This window comes from Typopeltis vanoorti, chromosome 6 (genome assembly GCF_054136105.1).
Source record: "Typopeltis vanoorti isolate ZY-2024b chromosome 6, IOZ_Tvanoo_1.0, whole genome shotgun sequence".
Taxonomy (NCBI): domain Eukaryota; kingdom Metazoa; phylum Arthropoda; class Arachnida; order Uropygi; family Thelyphonidae; genus Typopeltis; species Typopeltis vanoorti.
Genome location: NC_143554.1, coordinates 130800870 through 130819408, shown reverse-complemented (window position 1 = coordinate 130819408; position 18539 = coordinate 130800870). Strand labels below are relative to the sequence as shown.

At 36.3% G+C, this 18539-nt stretch overlaps 1 protein-coding gene across 4 annotated transcripts in view; it reads left to right on the top strand.

Moving 5' to 3' along the window:
- Positions 1-1027: 1027 nt before the first annotated feature.
- LOC150105947 (uncharacterized) overlaps positions 1028-18539 on the top strand; it is a 261696-nt gene continuing 244184 nt past the window's right edge. For all 4 annotated transcript variants that reach the window (XR_016548463.1, XM_090394430.1, XM_090394428.1 and 1 more), the window contains exon 1: positions 1028-1137. The gene's annotated coding sequence lies outside the window, so the exon portion shown is untranslated. The remainder of the gene's footprint in view (positions 1138-18539) is intronic.

The following is an 18539-nucleotide window of genomic DNA, read 5'->3' as shown; positions in this document are numbered from 1 at the left end:
GAAGCCTCTTGGCTCTTTATTTTAAATAATTTATTGGTACACCTTCTTGGCAATTCGTATAGCAGAGTATATGTAAGTTCTGTTCACTACCATCTTAGTATTATTCAGGTCTACCTACTCACTGATGAGACCTCAAAAAAGGTCAAAACCGGTCTGGGTAGTGACCTTCTCTCATAATGTAGAACAGTAATACATCTCCTAGGAGCTGTTGTTTTACATTATGGGTAAATACTAAGAACAGTGATCGGAACTTGCTCCACCTTTGCAACGAGTTACCTTGGCATTGCACTACCAGGTGTTGGCTTACGCTTGGACTCACCAAACTTTATATAGTTTCTATATTCAGCATGAAACTCTTAGATTAGATTTCTATCTCTGAGTTTCTTATTCGGCTTTGAAATAATGTGGGATTTAATATCTCCTTAATTTAAATAATTATTTATTTATTTATTTTTGTAACTCCATGGACTTGAAGTTCAGTTTTGAAAGTACCCTTCACCTTTCACAATTGATAATGTGTTTCCTAAGTCCAGTCAGATAAATTAATCTTTTGAGATAAGTACTTTTTATGCAGTTTTAATTGAAATTTTTTCCTCTAAAAGCTATTTTTAGAGGAAAAAATTACTTACTTTTATTATTTATTACTTTTATTACTTTAAGCATGACAGTAAGATTACTGTCATGCTTAAAGTAATAAAAATTTTGATTATTTCATATTAATATTATGTAAATACCTTTTTATGCTTACTTTGATGAGCAGCTTTTTTACTCTTTAATATGACAATTGAGATCTGATATGAAACAATTATGATTTTCCAGAAATGCTAAAAAAGTCTTTGTCACCACATAGTAATATTGAAATCTCTGAAATCCAAGACTGTTCTTCATTTAGTGTAGTTGTGAGGACATTTGAAGTTGAAACTGGAGAAAGACAGGTAAGAGTGACCCTTGCAACTTCAGGAGATTTATAGCCAGATGTGCCTGGTAGTTTTCAGGTCCACAGATATTATGTTACAACACAAAAGAGAAACAACTGATTCTTTCTGGATTTTTACTTGCTTTTTAAAGGAGTTCAGTATATTAGGAGTGTGCATTTGCAAGGAATAACTTTTATTCTATGTATATATTGAAATTCAGGTTAGATATTTTGCTCTGTTATTATTAAGTCATATTTTTTTAAAACCAGTTTGTATTAGTTATAAAATGTCAAAAATTTGCTGCTTAGAATTTTTTTAAATTTTAATTCTCCTTCTGATGGATCTTGTAATTATGATGATTTTGGTAAAACAATAGCTAGCAATGACAAAATATTGTATTGCTTAAGAATGCATTTCATCATTACTTTAGAATGAGAAATTTAGTTTTTCATTGCAGTTTATTGATATTTTTGCATATTAATACTATACAAAAATTAGTAACATTTTTAGGCTGTTGAGCCACTAGATCATTGTAGGATGTTTTTCTGCAAAAACTGTCATATAATGACAGTTTTTCTGACTATTATACCTTGAATTTATCCAGCATTGGTATATCCATTACCCGTTTAGACAAGTTGGTCCACTCATCCCCCCCCCCCTTATGAAAAATCTGCTCCCACTTCATTGCTAACAATACTCATGCATCTTCATCTTTCAAGTATGGACTCTTGGGTTTCCATTCTAACACCATTTGTAAATTCTCTATGCTTTTTTGAATAACTCTCAATTACAATATCTCCTTTCCTTCTCTTTGTCACACTCTGTATTTACATTTCCATAGCCTCTCCTCACAGCTAACATTGCATTATTGTAATACTGCTTTGGTTATTCATCTCACTTCTGTAGCCACTTCATGTTCTGAAATGACACAAACAAAATCTCTATGCTGAGTTGTTCAGATTAAAAATAATATTATTAAAAGAAATATTATGTTAGGATCATAGTTATCAGTTATATTTCCAAATGCTATGGACAATGTATTTTTGTTTCATTTTCATTTCTTAGATTAAATTTTACTCTTGGTCACATTTCAGAATATATTCAAAATTTTTCACACGAAATTCTAGAATACTGCCATAAATAAATTAATAAGCTCAGAATATAGCGTATTTAAACAGAATACAATACCTGTTATTCAAAATGAAAAAGGAAATATAGAAAGATACAACATTTAGAAATTGCTGTTGTTATTTTTAAATATCTTTTATATTTCCTTTTTATTTTCTATTTTTTTTTTATTTCCCACTTTTTTTTTTTTTTATCTTTGCAGTATATTTTGCAGCTTTGTTTAGATCAGGCAGTCTATAATAACAGCGATGGCTGATATCTGGTATTCATAACACTGAAATAAATTCCTTATCCAGAATAAACCTATATGTTATGAAAGAGAGTATTGCACGAGGTTCATACTCGTAAACAAAGTGTGCCATCTAATACAGGCAAATCTAGTTTAATATTTTTTCTACTAACAGAGGAAAACAGTACACTGGGGAGGTGATGCAGGTTGTTCCTCACCTCCCTGGTGCTTAACTCATTGCCATGTAATGCATACACAGCACAGAGATATATAAGTTGGTAAGGGGTTATTACTAGATTGTTGTAGAGGTTTTTCATGGAATGGGTGAGGGATGGGATAGAAAACAAGTGGCCATTCTTAAAAGCTATATAAGAAAGGTTTGAGCAGGGAAAGTTATATAAGAAAAGTTTCGATGCAAAAACCTGTTTCTCAGATTTTTGCATGGAAAGTGATATATGCAGAGATGGTGATTACATTTACGGTACAGTTTGATAAGGTGTGTATGTGACAGACAGACAGACCTCTTGTGATGAGCCTTTTGACTCGATGGAGGGCAGATGATGATGATGATAATAACTACCAAAGATAATATAATTGAACTCAAAGTAATGCAAAACATATGATAACATTCTCAATTATATATATATATATATATATATATATATATATATATTTGTTTTTTTCTAAAAAGAGAATTCTGACAATTATTTTCTTAGGGGGATATTCTATGTAGAGGAGATAGCATATAAGAACAAGGAGAATGAATTTGTTAAATTTTTGAAGGATAACTATCTTAAGCAGCTTGTGATCAAAGCAACAAAAGGTTTTAGAGTGTTGGATTTGGTGATGTGAAATCCATAGAATGTGCTTCTTAATGAGGCATCAACAATTCTGCCAGTTGGTGAGAGTGATCATGAGGTACTAATTTCTAATTTGGGAAGTAGTAGTAGTAGGTAACTGTCAAGAAGGAGTTTAAATTATAAGGAAGATGATTATGAGAAGTACTGTAATTAGCTGGCATCATTATCATTGGTTACATATAGAAAGGCTTCATATCAGGCTTATTATTAATTATTCATAGGAGACTCATCTTACATAACACAGAGTCCATCATACCACTATTTAAACTGATTCACCATTCGTGCTGTCATCACTGGAATATATACTGCCACTTTTTTTTTTTTGATTTTACAAAGGCATTTGACAGGGTGTTACATAATAAGCTGATATCAAAGCTATGGCATATGGGTTTAACTATCAAGTTAGAATTACTTTGGAGGTTGGCTGCCTGATAGAAACCTGAGAGTGATGTCAAGGAAGCAGAAGGTCACAAGTGAGGTTCTGCAGGGCTTAGCACTGAGACTTCTACTGTTTAATCTTTATATCAGTGACATTGCCAGTGGATTGAGGGGGAAGATATCTAGTTGTTTGCAGATGATATGAAAGTCAGTGGCGGCCCGTGAAGTTTTAAGTGGGGGTGCTGCCTATACAAAATAATTTTTAAAAAATTCTTTTTTTCATAATCAGTAACCACTTTATTAATAAATAAATCTACAGATTTATTTATTAATAAATTGATTACTAATTAGGAAAAAAAGAATGATTTTTTTTTAAATTTTGTATAGGCAGCAGCCCCCACTGGAAAGGGTTATTAGTAATAATGCTGATGTGGTTGTTTTTCAGGACGATCTGAATAAGCTGGACTGATGTGCAAATAATGGGGATATCAGTTTAATGCAACTACATGTAAGGTCTTGAAATCTGGGAACCACTGATGGGAGACTGCATACTCTGTTGGTGGAGCTATACTAGAGGAAGTGGAAGAGGCATGGTCTGGAATGATAATAATTCCACATAAACTCATTTCTCCTTGATACTTCTGTATGTCTGTTCATCCTGCAATAGTGGCAAGGACAATATCTCAGTTAAAATCAGATCCTGTGATGCTGAGACCAACTCCTATGATAGCAGGGGAATTATGTCTGCACAAGGTAGACATGCAAAAGGAAACAGTGTCAATGGGTTTGAGGTAGTGTGGTATGAGATGGAGGGTGATAATAAGAGTGATTTACTAGAATATTGTTATAGGCCAGAGAATGTGGAGGCTTGGAATGAAAAAATGTATGTGCAACTTGGGGGTGTTATTAAGGGTGATTTTAATTATAGCATTATAAATTAGAATGAAGAGATGGCATTTGAGAATAAGGAAAATGAACTTCGTGAATTCTTGAGAGACACTGTCTTAGGCAGTATATAAAGAAGGTCACATGAGGAATGAGAGTTTTAGATCTCTTTGCTTCATCAGAGGATATGACTATGAATGAGTTGTTGCACTTCTCTATGGTTGGTGAGAGTGATAACAAAGTGATCACCTGGGTTGTAACTTGAAGACTTCTGTGAAGAAAGGATATATTGGGAATTGCAAGGCTGATGATCATAAGGAGACAGCTTGAACCTATAGCATTGAATGAGGAGTTGAGTGGGAAAGAAATAAATGCTGCTTGGGAACTGAGAAAGAAATACTTAACAACATCAGCATGTGAATGAATTATGAAGGTCAAAAGACTGAATAAGATAAGTGTTAAATGGATGAATGAGGTTATTATGAAATCTAGAAGCCAAACAAGGTACTTGGGAGGCAGAACAAGATGAATGATGGTAATAATCAGTTGCAAGAAGATTATGAAGAGAGGGCCAGAAGAATGAGTTACTTGATAAGAACAGCAAAGTGGAGTACAAACAGAAATTAGCAAATCAGGCCAAGAAAAACTCTGATGAGTGTTTTTTTTTTCATTGTGTAGCAATTAAGAATGATTATAGCATGATGATGATGTTAATGGAAGAAAGTGGTACATTGGTAACTGCTGCAGGTGACATATTTGAAGTATTCTGTAAACAGTCCATCAGGGTGTTGGTGTTGCATTCTCAGTGTGAAATCAGGAGAAACTCAAGAATGGTCAATGAAATGAGAGAAGACTTACTGGTGAGCAAAGGAGATATATGAGGAGTTAAGTAAGCTCAGCCTGGCTTACCTGTTTAAAATGAGTCTTATAGGAGCACAAGTCCCAGAGGAGTGAAAAGAAGATAAAATTGCTTCACTTCACAAAGGTGGTGATAAGGCTAAGGCTGCACATTATAGGCTTATCTGTATATTTGGAGTTGTAGTTCAGATATTGAAGAGGTGGGTGAAAGATATGATACAAAAGTAGGTTGATAACAGCAATAGTTTCTGTTTTTTATCATCGGTTTGTTCAAGAGGGGGGGCATGTTTACCAATTTGCTTATGTACTATGACAAAATGATGAACGTATTGGACATGAAAGATGCATATACAGTGGTATAGTTGGAATTTGCAAACACGTTTGATGAAGTTGCGAAGACGTCCGGTGACATCTTCACAACCTGTGCAATGTGACTCCTGAATTTCAGGTCCTTGTCCACCATCACTCCTAGATCTCTCATCTCCTCTACTTCCTTTAAAGTTTCCCCACCAAGTGTATATTTTGCATCTCACCATTGCTTACCAAATCTCAAAATCTTACACTTTGCAACATTGAACTTCAGTGACTTACCTGCCCATTCATGCAATCTATTCAAGTCCTCTTGTAAGGCATTAACATCAGCCTGAGCATTGCTCTCCCTAGTTTTGCATCATCTGCAAACAGCTGGATATTGTTGTGTCATCCTATCTGGCTTTGAATCTGCCATTTTGTTGGAACGTTATTCTTATTTAGATTATCCGTTGTTTTTTTTTAATTAATTGTTGGTTGATTACTGATCCAAATATAGAGAAATTTATATTATCCTGCACCACTCTATATTCAGATTAGTCTATAAAATATAGAGGAATCAATCATCAACTAACGTTTGCAATCTCACTTTTCTACAGGACAAGGTTAATATTATCATTTAAGGCTTCTACAAGGTTCGAATAAATTTTATGAGCAGTGCAATGAAGAAAATCAGGCAAACACCAAATTGAATTTAATAAAATAAACATTTAATACAGGGTTATAGAACATGTACATTTAAGCATATTTTTCTAAGCAAGATAATCTAATTGAACAATATTCAAAATATCTTTGAGACACTAGTAGCCTCTCGGTTTGGTTTAAAGATTGAAGTTAAATTTACAGATCTTATTCTGCAACGCTTAAATACTATTATCACAACTTGTCTCTATTCAATGAGATAATTCAATTCTTTTATACATCTACGTAGTTCAAATACTCACAACAAACATAAAACATTAGGCATTAAACATTCAGCTGTCAATTCTATATTCTTCCGGATAATTGAAAATGGTTCACACAATTCACTGTTCCAGAATTTTACAGTAATTATTCTTAAGGTAGAATTTTCTAATTCTCTCTTAGTCAACAAACACTTCATTTAATTATGAGGCAGTTATCATTTCAAGGGGGAAACACTTTAAAGCTCCATACTTCGGCTATTTTTAGTAGAACGCCACAGTTAATGTTAAGCTATATCAGGCAGAGCTAACTCTTATTTCTTCACACTGAAATATAAAAAGGACTGCTCTTACCGGGTTACACTTTTTACACACTGGATTTACTATAGGCACACTTAAAACTGTAGTTAACTATTACTTTGAAGTAACACTATTCAAAAGAAATCTTCACTATAATAACTGAAATATTAAACATAGAGTTTCACAAGTCTTGATGCGCTCGTTTTAGGTAATCTACTTATTCCTTATTTTCTTCTGTGCATTAAATTCAGCTTTGCACTATTCTTCCTCAAAACAATTGGAATCCGTCGTAATTTTAGAATTCTGTAGAAATATTCCGAATTGCCTATTAATTCCCAGTCCTTTCTTAATCGATTTACGGCATTTCCAAATCCCCTTACTGCCACCCGTTATTTCCTTCTTGCTGTCCTGAATGCTTCTCTGCCTTTTAACTTTAGTTTTCCAATTAAATACGTTCATTCTTCCCACCAAAATCCGGTTCTAGTCAGTTCAGCTTACATCTACCGGCTTCACTCCATATCGCAGCCGTTCACGTTCTAAGCATGCGTTAACTCAAATTAACTCCATTTCTCCTTTACTAACCAATCAAATTCAATCAGAAGAATTACATAAAATTATACCTTACATACAGAAACAAAATAAAAGGATATTTTACAATTCATATAATACACATTTAAATATGATGAACACAAATTCTTACAATATATATACATAGCTTCTTATAATATTAATACAGGAATAAATAAAATAAATTGAATGACATTTTAACACAGAGTTCTTTCATTACTAATACATATCGCAAAATTATATAATTAAACAGTAATAAACAAACTCAAAGTAATTATGTGTAGCTCAGTGGAAGTGGCGCTTGCTTCCTCTGCGCTTGGTCGCTCGAAGTCAGACTTAAGTTCAAGTCTAGTCACCGACTGGAGGAACGTTTTCTAAGCTTTTCTTCGGCCGATTCCCGAGTTAGTCGATCTCTGGCATGGGCAAGCGGGTTTTTCCTCCCAGAAACTCGGGTTTTTCGTCCCGTAAACTCAAGAAAATCGACCGTAGTACCCACATTATTTTTTCAGACTTGTCTGCCAGCCTCTTCATTGGTGGCTGCTGTAATTAGTGATAGACATGGGCCAGCTATCTCTGATTGGCTACCGGTGGAGACTGAGACTGCCCACTCAGTCTCCAAAAGCTAGGTAGGGTATAAAGGTGCCCACTCCCTATAAGGGAATAAAAGGCATTAGCTGATAGCTTGAAGTAATTATGTGAATAATAATTTACAAGCAAGAGATTAACATCAAATAATATTTACAAGTCTTGCTTAAGTTATGGCAGATTATGTTAAATGTGAATGAAGAGTTATAATTCCCAAATATCTTCATTCACAATTTAACAAAGATATCACTAGTTAAATCCAATCCAATATCATTAACATACAAATTGAACAACAATGGTCCCAAAATTGACCCCTACCTTTCTCTTTTGGGATACCACACCCCCATATACAAGTTTCTGATGCCTATCTGACAGCCAGTCACCAATCCGACTCAGAAATCTGTTATCCAATCCCATTTGTTTCTGTTTATTTAAGAGCTTGTTGTGTGTCAGTCTACAAAAGCCTTTGCAAGATCTAAGTACATCACCGTATATGCATCTCCCCCATCCAAGGTATTTGTTACATTGTTATAGTACATAAGTAAGTTAGTGAAACATTATCTCCCTTTAACAAACCCATGCTAATAACCACAAAGAATACTGCTGTTATCAATCCATTTTTGAATCCTACTTCTCACCAATCTCTTCAGTACCTTCACCACAACTCCAGATATACAGACTGATCTATAATTTGAAACTACAGCCTTATCACCACCTTTATGCAGTGGAACAATTTTATCCTCCTTCCACTCCCTTGGAACCCGTGCTGTTGCTTGTGCTGTTATTAAACAGGCATGCCAATGCTACCCAAAGTACTCTGGATTAGAGATAGATGTTGAAAGTTTTTCAACTGACGAGACCTCAATAAAGATCAAAACCGGTCTGGATCATGACCCTTCTCATAATGCATAGCATTATACATGTCTGTAAGGATATGTGCTTTACATTATGGGATATTAAGGCAAATGATTTGAAGTCATTAGTCTCTATATACAAGTTTCCCATTCATGAAGTTACTTCACATGCAAACTTTGTTTGCTTACACTTGGATAAAGAATTAAATCAAGAATATATTTTCTTGGCATGTTTCTTGGCATTTATAATATAACCAAGTGGAAAAACTTTCAGCATCTATCTCTAATCCAGAGTATTTTAGTAATAAGGTGGTAACTAGCATTGGAATATTTAATACGACAGACTAATAAAATGCAATTCGTAAAGCCTTTAAATAAGAGGAAGAGAAGGGATATGATTGAGAACTTTAAGTTGGTAAGGAGTTGTTACTGGGTAAATGTGAAAGAAATATTTCATAGAATGGGGTGGGGGGGGGGGGGTAGAACAAGAGACATCCCTGGAAACTGTATAAGGATCATGTGTATAAGGGCATGATTAAGTTCTCTGCATGGAGGGTAGTTGGTGAGTGGAAACATTGCTTGATGGAGTAGTGAATGTGGATGGATTGGGTGAGTTTATGGCACTGTTTGATGTCCCTCCTGTGATGAGTCTTTTGATACCATGAAGGTATGGTGTTAATAATAATATTAAATGTTCAACAGGAATTTAATAATGATGTAACTTTTTTCATGTAGCTGTGTCATAATATCCTGAACACCCTACTCCCTCCTCTTGAAGGTGCATGTCAGTAGTTTGACATGATGATGATTTCTTTGGGCCATGAAGTGACTTTTTTAACAGAACTATTAACAAACTTAAGTTCTTTTGACAGCTCTACATACTACTCATGTAGAGCTGTCAAATGTCATGCAAGAATATTGTTTTAACAAAAGCAGACAAAGTTATATTAGTTAACACTACTGTGGTAATGAATCAAACAGAATATGATAATAAAATGCACAATCTTCTACAAGAGCATTCTACTTGCAAAATCATAGATGATGTTTCTGCTAATGCAGAAACATCATCATCTGAAATAAAAAAGTAAATGATGGTAAATTGCTGCTCTTACAACTGGCCTCATGTATCTTTGTGACACTTTTTTTAGCCAATGCCTGTAATCCCCATAAAATAGAGAAAATACTAAGCCACCCTTCCCTCAAATCCTCTCTCTTCCCTAATGCAAAAGACCTTTTATTAATACCAACTTTTATTAATAGTGCTTTTATTAATACCAACTCTACATCACATTTAAATGATATTCCAAACTGGAAACCCTTATCCATTCACCTAACAAGCTTTCTCCTTATTCACATCCAAGAGTATATGAAGTGCATTGTACTTGTGACCTGGCTTATTATGGACATACAAAAAGATCTGTTGATATTTGTCTTGGAGAACATCAGAAACACATTCAGCACCATTGTTATGGCAAGTCAGGACTAGAAGACCATGCCTTGGACACCTTTTTTTACACAGGAGCAGATGGATGAAAACACAGCCAATGGAATAAGTTGGGAATTTGGTAATGGTCGATAGGGAGACAGTTGAAGTTCAGAGGGCAAAATTGCTCAAGGATCAGTGAAGAATGCACTGATAAGTAGAGATGGTGAGGTTATATGGCCACATCTCAACTACTACTGTGCACATATTTGGTTGCCTGGATTTCTTGGGAATGAGGAAATGGTAAAGAGGACATAGTCAAACGATTAAGATGATATCAGATCTATTGAATGCTTCCTTAAGTGCTTCAAATTATCTTTGTGGATTGATTGAAGGTAAGGTTAGTTTTAGTTGAGTTTAGGTGTAAAAGTTTAGGTGTTCGTTTATATATTTTATCCTCATAGCAGAAATAGCCGGAATTAATGCAGTGAGTTAGAAGAGCAAATGTTTTTTTTAGAAACCTTGTCCTTAAGAAGAGTCAGAACTTCATTCGTACAAAGAGACAAGATCTCAAAACTCACCATTCTGTCAGAGTCTATGAGATTTAAATTTTTGATTTAAATCTCATAGACTCTAACCTCAAAGAACGGCTACACCAAGTTGATTGGGACCGCACAACCAATTTATATATATGCAAGGATGAATTTGAAAGACGTATTATAGAATCAAAAGAAATAGTTATGGACCCTTCATACTTGAACAACAATCTAAGCTACAATTTGCCTGATTCCCATAGCACAGTGATCCAATACTGGTGCTCAAAAATTAGCTGTCACACACATTCTACTCATGCCAACAGTAGCACGTAGTCACCTATTCAAATATGACTGTTACTTATCTGTTTCTTTATATTAAGCTGAAAGTCCATGTTTTTTACCTTATGTCTTATGTTATTTCTTACTCACCTGAAGAAGTCGGAATACCGATGAAACTAGTCGTGATTTATTAAAGATTTTTGTTATACTTTCTCAAGTTCTAGTCAGTTAAATTTTAATCTTATATATATATATATATATATATATATATATATATATATATATTGGATGTCAGGTTGGTCAACTGGATTCAGGATTGCCTGTCCGATAGGTATCAGAGAGTTGTGTATGGAGGGGCAGTTTCAGCAGTTTCAAGGAGGCAGAGGGTTACAAGTGGGGTCCCACAGTGCTCAGTACTGGGATCTATATTGTTTAACATTTATATCAATGACATTGTCAGTGGATTGCAGGGGGATATTCAGTTGTTTGCAGATGATTTGAAGCTGAGAAGGGTTATTAGTAATAGTGCAGGTGTGGTAGTCATGCAAGAGAATTTGAATAAGCTAGATAGATGGGCAAATGAATGGGGTTGTTGGTTTAATGCAGCAAAATGTAAGGTCTTGAGGTTTGGGAAACATCGATGGGACGCTGCATACTTTATGGGAGGAGTTATACTGGAGGAAGTAGAGAAGACAAGAGATCTGGGGTTGATAATTGATAGAAACCTGAAATTTAAGGGACATATTGCAAATGTGGTGAAGGTAACACAGAGGATTGCTGCAATAATGAGAAGGATGCTGACCTGCAGAGATAAAAGAGTTATCATTCCGTTGTATAAGACCCTGATCAGACCACATGGAGACTATTATTCTCAGATTTGGTCCCCAGGATTTGAAGGGGATAAAGTAACTGTGGAAAGGGTAAAAAGGCAGATAAGAAAGATGGTTTCAGGACTGTACAATGATAGTTATGAGGATCGGCTGAGCGAATGTGGACTGCAGAGTTTGGTGGATAGAAGAAGGAAAGGTGATATGATTGAGACTTTTAAACTCTTAAGAGGTGGTTACAGGGTTGACACTCGGGAGTTCTTTCACTTGGTGGAACAGAGGGAAGGAGTGATGACAAGGGGCCATCCCTGGAAGTTACGAAAGGAAACTGTGAGCAAGAGGGTGAGGAGTGGTTTCTTTGCATGGAGGGTGGTTGAACCGTGGAATGCATTGTCTAATAGAGTGGTGAGAACGGTTAATGAGTTTAAGGAGCGGTATGATAGACTTTGTGTTTCCTGGGAGGGACCTCCCACGATGAGTCTTGATATACTTGTGTTTCCTAGGAAGGACCTCCTGCGATGAGTCTTTTGATTCCTTGGAGGCCTAAATAATATAAATAATAATATTATATATACGAATTCAAGCTACATTAAATTTCTAACAGTAAACCAAAGTGACAATGAAGATGCCAAGAAATTATACTCTTGGTTTAATCCCTTATCCAAGAGTAAGCAAATAAAGTTTGTGCATGCATTATCTTCACGACTGGGCTACTTGTATATTAGAGGCGAATGACTTCATATCAGTTGCCTTAGTATACCATAATACAAAGTATACATTCTTTCAGGTATGTATAATTCTATGCATTATGGGAAGGGTTTGGAATTGGGAAGACATCTGCAAGCTTCCATTGCTCTGGGAAATAATGTAGCCGAAGGATGGCATTAGTGGTAGCTACCAGATGCATAACTCCTTTACGTGGGAGTAGCTTGAGCACCTTGTTCGTTATACCATATACCATCCAGACCCGAAGTCTTTTTGTTATTTAGTTTTCTTAGAATCTCATATATTTCTGTTGGTGACAGAAATATTTTTGCGTTTTTTACGCCTCACTTTTTAACCTGAGTTTTTGAGTTATTTTATGCACTTGAGTGTGGACTTTTCTTATGAAGTTTCAATCTACATTGGTATAATTGAGGTTGTTTTGCTTTTCTAAGCTGTCTGCAAATGCTTCTGCTTTTTCCTCAAAAGGCAGTGAAAGGTTTTCACTGCCTTTTCTATATCTTCAGTGGATGTTATGTGTGGTACTGAGCCAAGGTTTTCTCTGGAAGGTGAGGGAAGTTGTTTCCAGTTTATAAAGGTAATGGTGTTTTCCGTTAAATCTTGTATGGTGCTTAATTGCACTATGATGGGGTTGTGATCAGAACTTAAGTCGTTGACTGCATGTATTTGATAGCTGCGCGCTATGTCTTTTAATATAGCTATATTGAGTACATCAGGACGTCCGGTTGCTCTGTAGTGTGTGGGTTCTGTGGATTCTATTACTGTTATGTTTCATGAATTAGTATAAGACTCGAGTATTCTTCTATTGATATTTGAGTTTCTGCTATTCCTGACTGAATGTTTGGCATTAAAATCCCCATCTATGATTACTGCTCTGCCTGTGTTTAGTATTACATCATTAAGTCAGATTCAAGGAGATTTTATTGGGGGGGGGGGGGTTGTAGGCTGCATATATCCTGATACTGCTTGTGTTTTCAATATGTATTTCTGTTCCTGTGGCTTCCATGTGTTCTTTTTGGGGCTTGGCAATTGTATTATGCTTTATGTTTCTTTTGACAAAAATAGCGGTGCCTCCTCCTCTTGCATAGGATCTGTCTGTACAGTAAGTGTTATAACTGTTGATTCTGATCTTGTCACTTGGACGAAAGTGTGATTCATTTATGAGGATGATGTCTGCTTGGGTTTCTGATGCAAATTCCTGTAGTTCTTGTATCTTGTTGGATAGTCCATTTGCTATCCAACAAGATACAAGATTTAGGTTTTCTATTAGCCTTATCCATTAAGGATTTCAACAAGCAGTGATTGTGTGTGTCTTAAGATGATATTCTTGGCTTCTTGAGTTGGGTTGGTTTTCCGGAGTTCAGCAAGCATTTCACCTATGTGGCTTGTTATGTTCTGTAGGATAGGTTTATTGGTTTGCTGTGACTGGTTTGGTTTTGGATTTGGGACTTTTAGGTAGGTTGGTCTTGTAACTTCAGCATATGACCTTCCGTCCATTGTAGAGACTGTGGTTTGATCGGAGGATGTGCATTCTTGTATAGGTTTGCTGGTTTTGAGTTGTGCCTTTTGGTTTTGAGGAAATGTTATGCAGCCCCTGTAGTTTGGGGGTGTGGACCTCTGCAATTTGCACACTTTGCTGGGTTTTTAGCATTCAATTGTTGCATGTTTGCCATCACATTTAACACATCGGTAATCTGCTTTGCAGCAACGTTGTGAATGGCCAAACTTTTGACAGCAATGATATTGTGTTGTTGCTTGTTTGTGCTTAAGCGATTCAGTCTTTATGACTAAATCATAAAGGTCTTTGCTGATCTCAACCAATATTAGAGGATATGTATATCAGCTCTATGCATATGGCTGACTTTTGTAGGTCTGAAGCCTTTGTTTTAGAGATCTGCTTGTACTTCATCTGTTGTAATGGATTCTGTTACCCCTCTCAGCACAACTTTAAGGTTTTTTCACTATTGAGTGCAAATGTGCTGTAGGGTAGGTTGATATTATCCAGTAATTTTGTTAGTTGTCTGTAATTGGTAGAAATTTTTGGCTGGATACAAATTCCTTCTTCTGTATTAGTGGCTTTCGCGAATGATATTTCTAGAGTTCGGAGTGAAGTAACAACTGATATCCAATGTTTTTTATCCCTTAGGATGATTGGGGGTATTCTTTCTTTTGTGTTTGTATTAATATCGGTCTCCATTTCTACTGTTTTGGGTGATTCTCTAGTAACGGAAATTTTCCTTTTTTTAGTTTTAACGGTTTGGAATTCTTCCTCTGTGTCAGCTGTATCCATTATATGTTGGGAATTGGTTTGGGATATTGCTGCATCCTGAGGATCTAGTGACTTCCCCAAGCTTCGCTGACTGATGTCCAATGCCATCACATTTTCATGGTGACGGTTTTCCAGACTGTCATCTGTGACACTTGTGGGGGGAAATGAGTCATAGAGTTTTACTTTTCCTGGCCAGTTATTATTAAGTAGTTCACCTAAGCAGATAAATTCTCGATAAATGTCTTCAAATTTTGTTTCGTCTATTAGTTTTTCCATGTTTATGCCTATCAGTGTCAATTATCAAAACTTAAAGTTTGCTAAGCAGGTTCCAGAACCCAAATGTGAAATCCCATAGATCAAATCTATGATCGACTAGCAAAGAAAAATCCCGCAGTCACAAAAGGACTGCCAGCAAGACCGAGAGCTGCAGCAATTATTCAAATTAAATCAACCCATGATTTAATTGGGGGCCACATGATTCAGGACTTGCCTTATCCCTTCATTTCACCAAGTGTAGACCAGCAGTTGAAATCTCCTTTTAGAGGCAGAACACTACTGACGGGCACAGGGCAGCAAACAGGAGAAGGCTTGAGAGTTGCATTAAAAGCCAAAACCTTACCTTGTGCTGAACGAATCTCACCAGAAATCAATCCTAATCAATCACCATGACTTGTCACAACTTGGATTCTAAGTTTGACATTAACATTAACATTTCTGGCTAGATGGGGTGAAGCAAAATTGCTTTTCATATTCCCCTTTGTCTTGTAATGAAAGAACTTTGAATGGAGTGTTTGTGAGCTATATGCTCGCCCATTGAGGGCAGTGAAGGTTAGCTGTGTTCAGCTGAACTTAAGATAGACTTTGGTCTTTTATATTTGTTAATTTCTGCTTCATTATATTCCGAGGCTTCCTTGATTAGCAGGTTTGGATGGTTACTTGTCTTGGTAAAGAACTTCTCAGCTAGATTTATGAGAAAGGAAGAGATATAAGGGATATTAACTTCTCTATGGATCTGGATGTCTCATATAAACCAAGGGGAATCCTCATGCACTTATTCTGTAATCTATGAAGTTTTAGAATGTTTGAATTTGAGGTGTGGCTCCACGCTGGGGATGCATAAGTGATAACCTGTCAAATTACCATCTTATAAATTGTTAATTTTGTTTGTGTGTCCAGTTTACTTTGTCTGTTGATCATAGGGTAGAGCTGTGCTAAGACTTTGGATGTCTTTGAGGTAATCTAACTAATATGTTTGCTGAATAGGAGTTTACTATCAAGAATCACTCCAAGATATTTAACTTCAGTCTGCCATGGAATCTTTACTCCCAATAAATAAATATCCTCCATGGTATGGATTTTCTTTCTAGTAAACAATATATTCTGAGCTTTTCTGGGGGTTAACTTGGATCCTCCAATCTGGTATCCACTTTTCTAAAATGTGTATGCTGGTTTGTAGTCTTTTAGTTGCCAGTTTTGGGCTCAGTGATCTTGCCATCAGTGCAGTATCATCTGCATATAATGCAGTGAATGTTGTTCATGGGTTCAGAGGGATGTCCACTACATAGATTGAGAACAGGAGAGGTGCCAGAAGAGATCCCTCAGGTACACCTGCCGAGATCCTGCATCTGGTCGAAACCGTTTCGCCGACCCTGACCTGCATATATCTGTCTTTCAGGTAAGAATATATTATTTTTATTAACTTGACTGGCAAGTTAAATTTTATCAGTTTTTAGAGAAGGCCTTGATGCCATACTTTGTCAAACGTCTTCTCTGTGTTGATGAAGATGGCAGCTGTGTTGAGTTTCCAGTTAAAACCTTTAGTAATGATGTCTACCAGCCGGTGCACTTGTTGAGCTGTACTATAGGCCTTATGGAAGCCGAACTGTTCATCAGGCAAAATTCCTAACTTATCTGTTTCTGCTTGAAATCTTGAGAGGATCACTTTCTCTGTCACCTTTCAGACGATAGGCTTATGGGTCTGTAGCGTTCAGGAAGGTGAGGATTTTTTCCTGGCTTCTTCAGTGGCATGATTGTGGCTGTTTTCCCTGTAGTAGAGAAATGCTGGAATCTAAAGATGGCATTTGTAATGTTGACGAGATGGACTATGGACTTTCTTGGAAGTAGTTTTACTATTCTGTTAGTTATGCCATCCAGTCCTGGAGCTTTTTTACTGTTTAGACGGGAGATGATATTTATCATTTCTGCCGGATTTGTAGGAGTGATATGTTCGGAGTTAACAGTGTTCTGTCTTAAGGTTGTCCTAACATGACGATGAATCTTGTACATAAGGTTGATATTTAGATTTGTATAAGATGGATTGCACTGAGATTCTATTATCTACTAGTGCTTCGGCTTTCTCTTTATCTTTGTGAACTGTCCCTTTCTTGGTTTGTATAGGGGGTATGAGTTGCTTTTTGGTGCGAATTGCTCTTAAGAATTTCCATTCAGAATGATCTTCAGTATGATGTTAGCCAATTTGGTTTCCCATTGATGGTTTCTGTGTTTTTGAAGAGCTTCCCAGACCTGCCTGTTTGGATTGTTCAATACTGTTTTATCTTGTGGGGCTCTGGTATTGTGGGATCTCTTCCTGGCTCTATTTTTTGCTCTGATTAGTTCCATGATTTCTTCAGGGATACGGTTGGTTGGGTGGAAGACAGTGGATTGTCTGACTGATTCTGTTGCTTTCTGAATTTGTATGGTTAAGTTATTTATTGCTGTGTCAATCTCTTCCTTTTTACTGATATTGGGCACTGGACCAATATGATTGGGAAGAACCTTGGCTAACTTGTCCCATGGTATGAATGTGTGCAGAGGAGAGAATTGATCTGATGAACCTAGATTAAGCACTATGGGACTGTGGTCAGAAATTCGTTGACTGATTCCAATTTGAATCGATATCTGAACTGCCCACTCAGTCTCCAAAAGTTAGATAGGGCTAAATGGCCTTGCCTACTCCCGTATACGGGAATAAAAAGGCGTTAGCTGATTTTTTTTTTTTTTTTTTAAATTTTTCAAGATGACAATGTCTAGTACATCCAAGTTACCTGAAGGGCTGAAGTGGGTGGGCTTGGTAGGGCCGGCCACAACAACAGAGTTGAGCATTGCAAAGTTGAAAATTGTGTGGCCTTTGGTGTTAGTTGATGAGCTGTACCAAGCTGTGTGTTTTGAGTTGAGATCTTCTGCTATTATTATGGAGTCATTTGGACCAAGTATGGAGTCCAGATCTGTTGTCAGCAGAGGAATGCTTGGAGGGTTATAAGCAGCATAGATCTCGAGACTCCCAGCATTGAAGGTATGTACCTCCACACCGGTCACCTCCAGGTTTACTGTTTTGGGCTTGTCTATTGTATTATGATTGAAATAACTCTTAATATATATGGCTGTGCCTTCACCTTTTGTGTCAATTCTGTCGTTTCTGTACATAGTGTATTCATGGATTTTTGGTTATTAGCTGGTCTTAGGTGTGTTTCACCAATCAAGATGATATCAACACTGAGATGAGTTGCAAATTCTTGAAGTTCCAAAACCTTGTTCATCAATCCATTTGCATTCCATGAGATTACCTTAAGAGCTTTTGATTTGAATTTATTACTCATGACAGATGGCTGTTATAATGTTTTGAGTGCCTTGCAGGAATCTCTTTCTGGAAGATGTTGAGGGGCATGTCTTGCTGAATTCCTGCAACATAGTGGCAAGTGAGGCTGTTAAAA